Raw genomic sequence first — 10,019 nt, 5'->3', positions numbered from 1 at the left:
TGGTGTTGCTGGTAGATTCCTAAGTAATATATTCTCATAAAGCAGATTATAATGTGCAGCATAAAAAGTGGGGCCATTATGGGAACTTTCGGTTTGTTTAGTGACTGGTTATTGTGACTAACCAGAAAGAAAAAACATGTGAAAGAATAAAAAATTTAAAAAGAAAAAAGTGAGAGGGGAGGAAGAGTGAGAGGAAGAAGGGAGAGGTAAAGTAAGAGGATGTGGGGAGAAAAAGTGGGAGGAAGAGGGAGAGGGGGAGTGAAAGGAAGAAGGGGAGAAGGAGTGAGAGGGTAAAGAAGAGTGAAGGAGAGGAAGAGTGAAAGTGAGAGGGGAGGAATAGGGGAAGGAAGAGGGAGGGGAAAAGTGAGTGGAGTCAGGGTAAAAAGAATGAAAGTGAGAAGATGTAGAGAGGTAGAGTGACAGCAAGAGGCAGAGGAAAAGAGAGAGTGAGAGATGAGAGGTAGTATAAAGAGGGGGTATAAAGAGTGAGGGTAAAAAAGAGTGAAGGAGGAGGAAGAATGAAACAAGTAAAATGAAAAGGTAGAGTGAGAGGAAGAGAGGGAGGAAGAGTGAGAGGGGAGGCAGAGTGATAGAGTAAAAAGGAGTGAGAGGGTGAAAAATAGTAAGACAGTAAAAAAGAAAGAGAGGGTAAAGAAGAGCAAAGGAGAGGAAGAGGGGGATAAGGGGAATGAGGGTGAAAGGAGTGAAAGGGTAAACAAGATTGAATGGGGAGCAAGAGGGAGAGGAGGAGGAAGAGGGAGATGTAGAGTGAAAGGAAGGGGGGGAGGAAAAGAGAGAGTGAGAGTGAAAGAGGAGGGTGGAAAAGAGTGAGAGGGTGAAGAAGACTGAAGGGGAAGGAAGAGGAAGAGAAAAGGGAACAGTAAGGGGGAAATGAAGAGTAAGAGGGAAGGGAAGAGTGAAAGGAACAGGAAGAGGGAGGGTGATAGGTTGAGTGAGAGGGTAGAGAAGAGTGAAGGGAGAGATGATGATAAGGGGGAGAAAGAAGGAGAGGAAGATTGAGAGGTAGAGTGAAAGAAAGAGGAACAGGGGAGAAAGAGCAAGAGGTAGAGCGAGAGGTAGAGCGAGAGGGTGAAGAAGAATGAAGGGAGAAGAAGAGTGAGAGGTAAGTGTGCAGGTGAGTGTGGTGTTGGTGTGAGTTGGTGAGTGTGCAATTTGTGTGAGTGTACGATTGGAGGGTGAGTGTGCAGGAGGTGTGAGTGTATGATTGGAGGGTGAGTGTGCAGGTGGTGTGAGTGTACGATTGGAGGGTGAGTGTGCAGGTGGTGTGAGTGTATGATTGGAGGGTGAGTGTGCAGGTGGTGTGAGTGTATGATTGGAGGGTGAGTGTGCAGGTGGTGTGAGTTGGTGAGTGTGCAGGTGGTGTGAGTGTATGATTGGAGGGTGAGTGTGCAGGTGGTGTGAGTGTACGATTGGAGGGTGAGTGTGCAGTTTGTGTGAGTGGACGATTGGAGGGTGAGTGTGCAGGTGGTGTGAGTGTACGATTGGAGGGGGAGTGTGCAGGTGGTGTGAGTGTACGATTGGAGGGTGAGTGTGCAGGTGGTGTGAGTGTATGATTGGAGGGTGAGTGTGCAGGTGGTGTGAGTGTACGATTGGAGGGTGAGTGTGCAGGTGGTGTGAGTGTATGATTGGAGGGTGAGTGTGCAGGTGGTGTGAGTGTACGATTGGAGGGTGAGTGTGCAGGTGGTGTGAGTGTATGATTGGAGGGGGAGTGTGCAGGTGGTGTGAGTGTACGATTGGAGGGTGAGTGTGCAGGTGGTGTGAGTTGGTGAGTGTGCAGGTGGTGTGAGTGTATGATTGGAGGGTGAGTGTGCAGGTGGTGTGAGTGTACGATTGGAGGGTGAGTGTGCAGTTTGTGTGAGTGGACGATTGGAGGGTGAGTGTGCAGGTGGTGTGAGTGTACGATTGGAGGGGGAGTGTGCAGGTGGTGTGAGTGTATGATTGGAGGGGGAGTGTGCAGGTGGTGTGAGTGTATGATTGGAGGGTGAGTGTGCAGGAGGTGTGAGTGTATGATTGGAGGGTGAGTGTGCAGGTGGTGTGAGTGTACGATTGGAGGGGGAGTGTGCAGGTGGTGTGAGTGTATGATTGGAGGGGGAGTGTGCAGGTGGTGTGAGTGTACGATTGGAGGGGGAGTGTGCAGGTGGTGTGAGTGTACGATTGGAGGGGGAGTGTGCAGGTGGTGTGAGTGTACGATTGGAGGGTGAGTGTGCAGGTGGTGTGAGTGTACGATTGGAGGGGGAGTGTGCAGGTGGTGTGAGTGTACGATTGGAGGGGGAGTGTGCAGGTGGTGTGAGTGTATGATTGGAGGGGGAGTGTGCAGGTGGTGTGAGTGTATGATTGGAGGGTGAGTGTGCAGGTGGTGTGAGTGGACGATTGGAGGGTGAGTGGGCAGGTGAGTGTGCAGGTGGTGTGAGTGTATGATTGGAGGGTGAGTGTGCAGGTGGTGTGAGTGTACGATTGGAGGGTGAGTGTGCAGGTGGTGTGAGGGTACGATTGGAGGGTGAGTGTGCAGGTGGTGTGAGTTGGTGAGTGTGCAGGTGGTGTGAGTGTATGATTGGAGGGTGAGTGTGCAGGTGGTGTGAGTGTACGATTGGAGGGTGAGTGTGCAGGTGGTGTGAGTGGACGATTGGAGGGGGAGTGTGCAGGTGGTGTGAGTGTATGATTGGAGGGTGAGTGTGCAGGTGGTGTGAGTGTACGATTGGAGGGGGAGTGTGCAGGTGGTGTGAGTGTATGATTGGAGGGGGAGTGTGCAGGTGGTGTGAGTGTATGATTGGAGGGTGAGTGTGCAGGAGGTGTGAGTGTATGATTGGAGGGTGAGTGTGCAGGTGGTGTGAGTGTACGATTGGAGGGGGAGTGTGCAGGTGGTGTGAGTGTATGATTGGAGGGTGAGTGTGCAGGTGGTGTGAGTGTACGATTGGAGGGGGAGTGTGCAGGTGGTGTGAGTGTATGATTGGAGGGTGAGTGTGCAGGTGGTGTGAGTGTACGATTGGAGGGGGAGTGTGCAGGTGGTGTGAGTGTACGATTGGAGGGGGAGTGTGCAGGTGGTGTGAGTGTATGATTGGAGGGGGAGTGTGCAGGTGGTGTGAGTGTATGATTGGAGGGTGAGTGTGCAGGTGGTGTGAGTGGACGATTGGAGGGTGAGTGGGCAGGTGAGTGTGCAGGTGGTGTGAGTGTATGATTGGAGGGTGAGTGTGCAGGTGGTGTGAGTGTACGATTGGAGGGTGAGTGTGCAGGTGGTGTGAGGGTACGATTGGAGGGTGAGTGTGCAGGTGGTGTGAGTGTACGATTGGAGGGGGAGTGTGCAGGTGGTGTGAGTGTACGATTGGAGGGTGAGTGTGCAGGTGGTGTGAGTGTATGATTGGAGGGTGAGTGTGCAGGTGGTGTGAGTGTACGATTGGAGGGGGAGTGTGCAGGTGGTGTGAGTGTACGATTGGAGGGTGAGTGTGCAGGTGGTGTGAGTGTACGAATGGAGGGTGAGTGTGCAGGTGGTGTGAGTGTATGATTGGAGGGTGAGTGTGCAGGTGGTGTGAGTGTACGAATGGAGGGTGAGTGTGCAGGTGGTGTGAGTGTACGAATGGAGGGTGAGTGTGCAGGTGGTGTGAGTGTATGATTGGAGGGTGAGTGTGCAGGTGGTGTGAGTGTACGATTGGAGGGTGAGTGTGCAGGTGGTGTGAGTGTACGAATGGAGGGTGAGTGTGCAGGTGGTGTGAGTGTACGAATGGAGGGTGAGTGTGCAGGTGGTGTGAGTGTACGATTGGAGGGTGAGTGTGCAGGTGGTGTGAGTGTACGATTGGAGGGTGAGTGTGCAGGTGGTGTGAGTGTACGAATGGAGGGTGAGTGTGCAGGTGGTGTGAGTGTACGAATGGAGGGTGAGTGTGCAGGTGGTGTGAGTGTACGATTGGAGGGTGAGTGTGCAGGTGGTGTGAGTGGATGATTGGAGGGTGAGTGTGCAGGTGGTGTGAGTGGATGAGCAGTGTGTGTGAGTGTATTTAATGGTGATGTGTTGGTGTGTTAGTGAGTGAGTAAGTGAGTGTGTGTGAGTGAGTGAGCAGTGTGTGTGTGAGTGTGAGAGAACAGTGTGTGTGTGAGTGTGTGTGTTAGTGTGTGTTAGTGTGTGTGTTAGTGTGTGTGTTAGTGTGTGTGTTAGTGTGTGTTAGTGTGTGTGTTAGTGTGTGTGTATGTAATGGTGATGGGTTGGTGTGATGGATGAGTGTGTGTTAGTGTGTGTGTTAGTGTGTGTGTGTTAGTGTGTGTGTTAGTGTGTGTGTTAGTGTGTGTGTGTTAGTGTGTGTGTGTCAGTGTGTGTGTTAGTGTGTGTGTTAGTGTGTGTGTTAGTGTGTGTGTGTCAGTGTGTGTGTTAGTGTGTGTGTGTTAGTGTGTGTGTGTTAGTGTGTGTTAGTGTGTGTGTTAGTGTGTGTGTGTTAGTGTGTGTGTGTCAGTGTGTGTGTTAGTGTGTGTGTTAGTGTGTGTGTGTTAGTGTGTGTGTTAGTGTGTGTGTGTTAGTGTGTGTGTTAGTGTGTGTGTTAGTGTGTGTGTGTTAGTGTGTGTGTGTTAGTGTGTGTGTTAGTGTGTGTGTGTTAGTGTGTGTGTATGTAATGGTGATGGGTTGGTGTGATGGATGAGTGTGTGTTAGTGTGTGTGTTAGTGTGTGTGTGTTAGTGTGTGTGTGTTAGTGTGTGTGTTAGTGTGTGTGTTAGTGTGTGTGTGTTAGTGTGTGTGTTAGTGTGTGTGTTAGTGTGTGTGTGTTAGTGTGTGTGTATGTAATGGTGATGGGTTGGTGTGATGGATGAGTGTGTGTTAGTGTGTGTGTTAGTGTGTGTTAGTGTGTGTTAGTGTGTGTGTTAGTGTGTGTGTTAGTGTGTGTTAGTGTGTGTGTTAGTGTGTGTGTATGTAATGGTGATGGGTTGGTGTGATGGATGAGTGTGTGTTAGTGTGTGTGTTAGTGTGTGTGTTAGTGTGTGTGTGTCAGTGTGTGTGTTAGTGTGTGTGTTAGTGTGTGTGTTAGTGTGTGTGTGTTAGTGTGTGTGTATGTAATGGTGATGGGTTGGTGTGATGGATGAGTGTGTGTTAGTGTGTGTGTTAGTGTGTGTTAGTGTGTGTGTTAGTGTGTGTGTTAGTGTGTGTTAGTGTGTGTGTTAGTGTGTGTTAGTGTGTGTGTTAGTGTGTGTGTTAGTGTGTGTGTTAGTGTGTGTGTGTTAGTGTGGGTGTTAGTGTGTGTGTGTTAGTGTGGGTGTTAGTGTGTGTGTTAGTGTGTGTGTTAGTGTGTGTGTTAGTGTGGGTGTTAGTGTGTGTGTGTTAGTGTGTGTGTTAGTGTGTGTTAGTGTGTGTGTTAGTGTGTGTGTTAGTGTGTGTGTTAGTGTGTGTGTTAGTGTGTGTGTGTTAGTGTGGGTGTTAGTGTGTGTGTGTTAGTGTGGGTGTTAGTGTGTGTGTTAGTGTGTGTGTGTTAGTGTGTGTGTGTGTGTTAGTGTGTGTGTGTGTGTTAGTGTGTGTGTGTTAGTGAGTGTGTGTTAGTGTGTGTGTGTTAGTGTGTGTGTTAGTGTGTGTGTTAGTGTGTGTGTGTGTGTTAGTGTGTGTGTGTTAGTGAGTGTGTGTTAGTGTGTGTGTGTTAGTGTGTGTGTTAGTGTGTGTGTTAGTGTGTGTGTGTTAGTGTGTGTGTTAGTGTGTGTGTGTTAGTGTGTGTGTGTGTGTTAGTGTGTGTGTGTGTGTTAGTGTGTGTGTGTTAGTGAGTGTGTGTTAGTGAGTGTGTGTTAGTGTGTGTGTGTGTGTTAGTGTGTGTGTGTTAGTGAGTGTGTGTTAGTGTGTGTGTGTTAGTGAGTGTGTGTTAGTGTGTGTGTATGTAATGTTGATGGGTTGGTGTGATGGATGAGTGTGTGTTAGTGTGTGTGTTAGTGTGTGTGTGTGTTAGTGTGTGTGTGTGTTAGTGTGTGTGTGTGTTAGTGTGTGTTAGTGTGTGTGTTAGTGTGTGTGTATGTAATGGTGATGGGTTGGTGTGATGGATGAGTGTGTGTTAGTGTGTGTGTTAGTGTGTGTGTTAGTGTGTGTGTTAGTGTGTGTGTTAGTGTGGGTGTTAGTGTGTGTGTGTGTTAGTGTGGGTGTTAGTGTGTGTTAGTGTGTGTGTGTTAGTGTGTGTGTGTTAGTGTGTGTGTATGTAATGTTGATGGGTTGGTGTGATGGATGAGTGTGTGTTAGTGTGTGTGTTAGTGTGTGTTAGTGTGTGTTAGTGTGTGTTAGTGTGTGTGTTAGTGTGTGTTAGTGTGTGTGTTAGTGTGTGTTAGTGTGTGTTAGTGTGTGTGTTAGTGTGTGTTAGTGTGTGTTAGTGTGTGTGTTAGTGTGTGTTAGTGTGTGTTAGTGTGTGTGTTAGTGTGTGTTAGTGTGTGTTAGTGTGTGTGTTAGTGTGTGTGTTAGTGTGTGTGTTAGTGTGTGTGTATGTAATGGTGATGGGTTGGTGTGATGGATGAGTGTGTGTTAGTGTGTGTGTTAGTGTGTGTTAGTGTGTGTGTTAGTGTGTGTGCGTTAGTGTGTGTGTTAGTGTGTGTGTTAGTGTGTGTGTTAGTGTGTGTGTATGTAATGGTGATGGGTTGGTGTGATGGATGAGTGTGTGTTAGTGTGTGTGTTAGTGTGTGTTAGTGTGTGTGTTAGTGTGTGTGTTAGTGTGTGTTAGTGTGTGTGTGTTAGTGTGTGTGTATGTAATGGTGATGGGTTGGTGTGATGGATGAGTGTGTGTTAGTGTGTGTGTTAGTGTGTGTGTTAGTGTGTGTGTGTTAGTGTGTGTGTATGTAATGGTGATGGGTTGGTGTGATGGATGAGTGTGTGTTAGTGTGTGTGTTAGTGTGTGTGTGTGTTAGTGTGTGTGTGTGTTAGTGTGTGTTAGTGTGTGTGTATGTAATGGTGATGGGTTGGTGTGATGGATGAGTGTGTGTTAGTGTGTGTGTTAGTGTGTGTGTTAGTGTGTGTGTTAGTGTGTGTGTTAGTGTGGGTGTTAGTGTGTGTGTGTGTTAGTGTGGGTGTTAGTGTGTGTTAGTGTGTGTGTGTTAGTGTGTGTGTGTTAGTGTGTGTGTATGTAATGTTGATGGGTTGGTGTGATGGATGAGTGTGTGTTAGTGTGTGTGTTAGTGTGTGTTAGTGTGTGTTAGTGTGTGTGTTAGTGTGTGTTAGTGTGTGTGTTAGTGTGTGTTAGTGTGTGTTAGTGTGTGTGTTAGTGTGTGTTAGTGTGTGTTAGTGTGTGTGTTAGTGTGTGTTAGTGTGTGTGTTAGTGTGTGTTAGTGTGTGTTAGTGTGTGTGTTAGTGTGTGTGTTAGTGTGTGTGTTAGTGTGTGTGTATGTAATGGTGATGGGTTGGTGTGATGGATGAGTGTGTGTTAGTGTGTGTGTTAGTGTGTGTTAGTGTGTGTGTTAGTGTGTGTGCGTTAGTGTGTGTGTTAGTGTGTGTGTTAGTGTGTGTGTTAGTGTGTGTGTATGTAATGGTGATGGGTTGGTGTGATGGATGAGTGTGTGTTAGTGTGTGTGTTAGTGTGTGTTAGTGTGTGTGTTAGTGTGTGTGTTAGTGTGTGTTAGTGTGTGTGTGTTAGTGTGTGTGTATGTAATGGTGATGGGTTGGTGTGATGGATGAGTGTGTGTTAGTGTGTGTGTTAGTGTGTGTGTTAGTGTGTGTGTGTTAGTGTGTGTGTATGTAATGGTGATGGGTTGGTGTGATGGATGAGTGTGTGTTAGTGTGTGTGTGTGTTAGTGTGTGTGTGTGTTAGTGTGTGTGTGTGTTAGTGTGTGTTAGTGTGTGTGTATGTAATGGTGATGGGTTGGTGTGATGGATGAGTGTGTGTTAGTGTGTGTGTTAGTGTGTGTGTTAGTGTGTGTGTTAGTGTGTGTGTTAGTGTGGGTGTTAGTGTGTGTGTGTGTTAGTGTGGGTGTTAGTGTGTGTTAGTGTGTGTGTGTTAGTGTGTGTGTGTTAGTGTGTGTGTATGTAATGTTGATGGGTTGGTGTGATGGATGAGTGTGTGTTAGTGTGTGTGTTAGTGTGTGTTAGTGTGTGTTAGTGTGTGTTAGTGTGTGTGTTAGTGTGTGTTAGTGTGTGTGTTAGTGTGTGTTAGTGTGTGTTAGTGTGTGTGTTAGTGTGTGTTAGTGTGTGTTAGTGTGTGTGTTAGTGTGTGTTAGTGTGTGTTAGTGTGTGTTAGTGTGTGTGTTAGTGTGTGTTAGTGTGTGTTAGTGTGTGTGTTAGTGTGTGTGTTAGTGTGTGTGTATGTAATGGTGATGGGTTGGTGTGATGGATGAGTGTGTGTTAGTGTGTGTGTTAGTGTGTGTTAGTGTGTGTGTTAGTGTGTGTGCGTTAGTGTGTGTGTTAGTGTGTGTGTTAGTGTGTGTGTATGTAATGGTGATGGGTTGGTGTGATGGATGAGTGTGTGTTAGTGTGTGTGTTAGTGTGTGTGTTAGTGTGTGTTAGTGTGTGTGTTAGTGTGTGTGTTAGTGTGTGTTAGTGTGTGTGTTAGTGTGTGTGTGTTAGTGTGTGTGTATGTAATGGTGATGGGTTGGTGTGATGGATGAGTGTGTGTTAGTGTGTGTGTTAGTGTGTGTGTTAGTGTGTGTGTGTTAGTGTGTGTGTATGTAATGGTGATGGGTTGGTGTGATGGATGAGTGTGTGTTAGTGTGTGTTAGTGTGTGTGTTAGTGTGTGTGTTAGTGTGTGTGTTAGTGTGTGTGTTAGTGTGTGTGTATGTAATGGTGATGGGTTGGTGTGATGGATGAGTGTGTGTTAGTGTGTGTGTTAGTGTGTGTGTTAGTGTGTGTGTGTCAGTGTGTGTGTTAGTGTGTGTGTTAGTGTGTGTGTTAGTGTGTGTGTGTTAGTGTGTGTGTATGTAATGGTGATGGGTTGGTGTGATGGATGAGTGTGTGTTAGTGTGTGTGTTAGTGTGTGTTAGTGTGTGTGTTAGTGTGTGTGTTAGTGTGTGTTAGTGTGTGTGTTAGTGTGTGTTAGTGTGTGTGTTAGTGTGTGTGTTAGTGTGTGTGTTAGTGTGTGTGTGTTAGTGTGGGTGTTAGTGTGTGTGTGTTAGTGTGGGTGTTAGTGTGTGTGTTAGTGTGTGTGTTAGTGTGTGTGTTAGTGTGGGTGTTAGTGTGTGTGTGTTAGTGTGTGTGTTAGTGTGTGTTAGTGTGTGTGTTAGTGTGTGTGTTAGTGTGTGTGTTAGTGTGTGTGTGTTAGTGTGGGTGTTAGTGTGTGTGTGTTAGTGTGGGTGTTAGTGTGTGTGTTAGTGTGTGTGTGTTAGTGTGTGTGTGTGTGTTAGTGTGTGTGTGTGTGTTAGTGTGTGTGTGTTAGTGAGTGTGTGTTAGTGTGTGTGTGTTAGTGTGTGTGTTAGTGTGTGTGTTAGTGTGTGTGTGTGTGTTAGTGTGTGTGTGTTAGTGAGTGTGTGTTAGTGTGTGTGTGTTAGTGTGTGTGTTAGTGTGTGTGTTAGTGTGTGTGTGTTAGTGTGTGTGTTAGTGTGTGTGTGTTAGTGTGTGTGTGTGTGTTAGTGTGTGTGTGTGTGTTAGTGTGTGTGTGTTAGTGAGTGTGTGTTAGTGAGTGTGTGTTAGTGTGTGTGTGTGTGTTAGTGTGTGTGTGTTAGTGAGTGTGTGTTAGTGTGTGTGTGTTAGTGAGTGTGTGTTAGTGTGTGTGTATGTAATGTTGATGGGTTGGTGTGATGGATGAGTGTGTGTTAGTGTGTGTGTTAGTGTGTGTGTGTGTTAGTGTGTGTGTGTGTTAGTGTGTGTGTGTGTTAGTGTGTGTTAGTGTGTGTGTTAGTGTGTGTGTATGTAATGGTGATGGGTTGGTGTGATGGATGAGTGTGTGTTAGTGTGTGTGTTAGTGTGTGTGTTAGTGTGTGTGTTAGTGTGTGTGTTAGTGTGTGTGTTAGTGTGGGTGTTAGTGTGTGTGTGTGTTAGTGTGGGTGTTAGTGTGTGTTAGTGTGTGTGTGTTAGTGTGTGTGTGTTAGTGTGTGTGTATGTAATGTTGATGGGTTGGTGTGATGGATGAGTGTGTGTT

Source organism: Astyanax mexicanus, unplaced genomic scaffold (assembly GCF_023375975.1).
Source record: "Astyanax mexicanus isolate ESR-SI-001 unplaced genomic scaffold, AstMex3_surface scaffold_37, whole genome shotgun sequence".
Taxonomy (NCBI): Eukaryota; Metazoa; Chordata; class Actinopteri; order Characiformes; family Acestrorhamphidae; genus Astyanax; species Astyanax mexicanus.
This window is presented reverse-complemented; position numbering follows the sequence as displayed.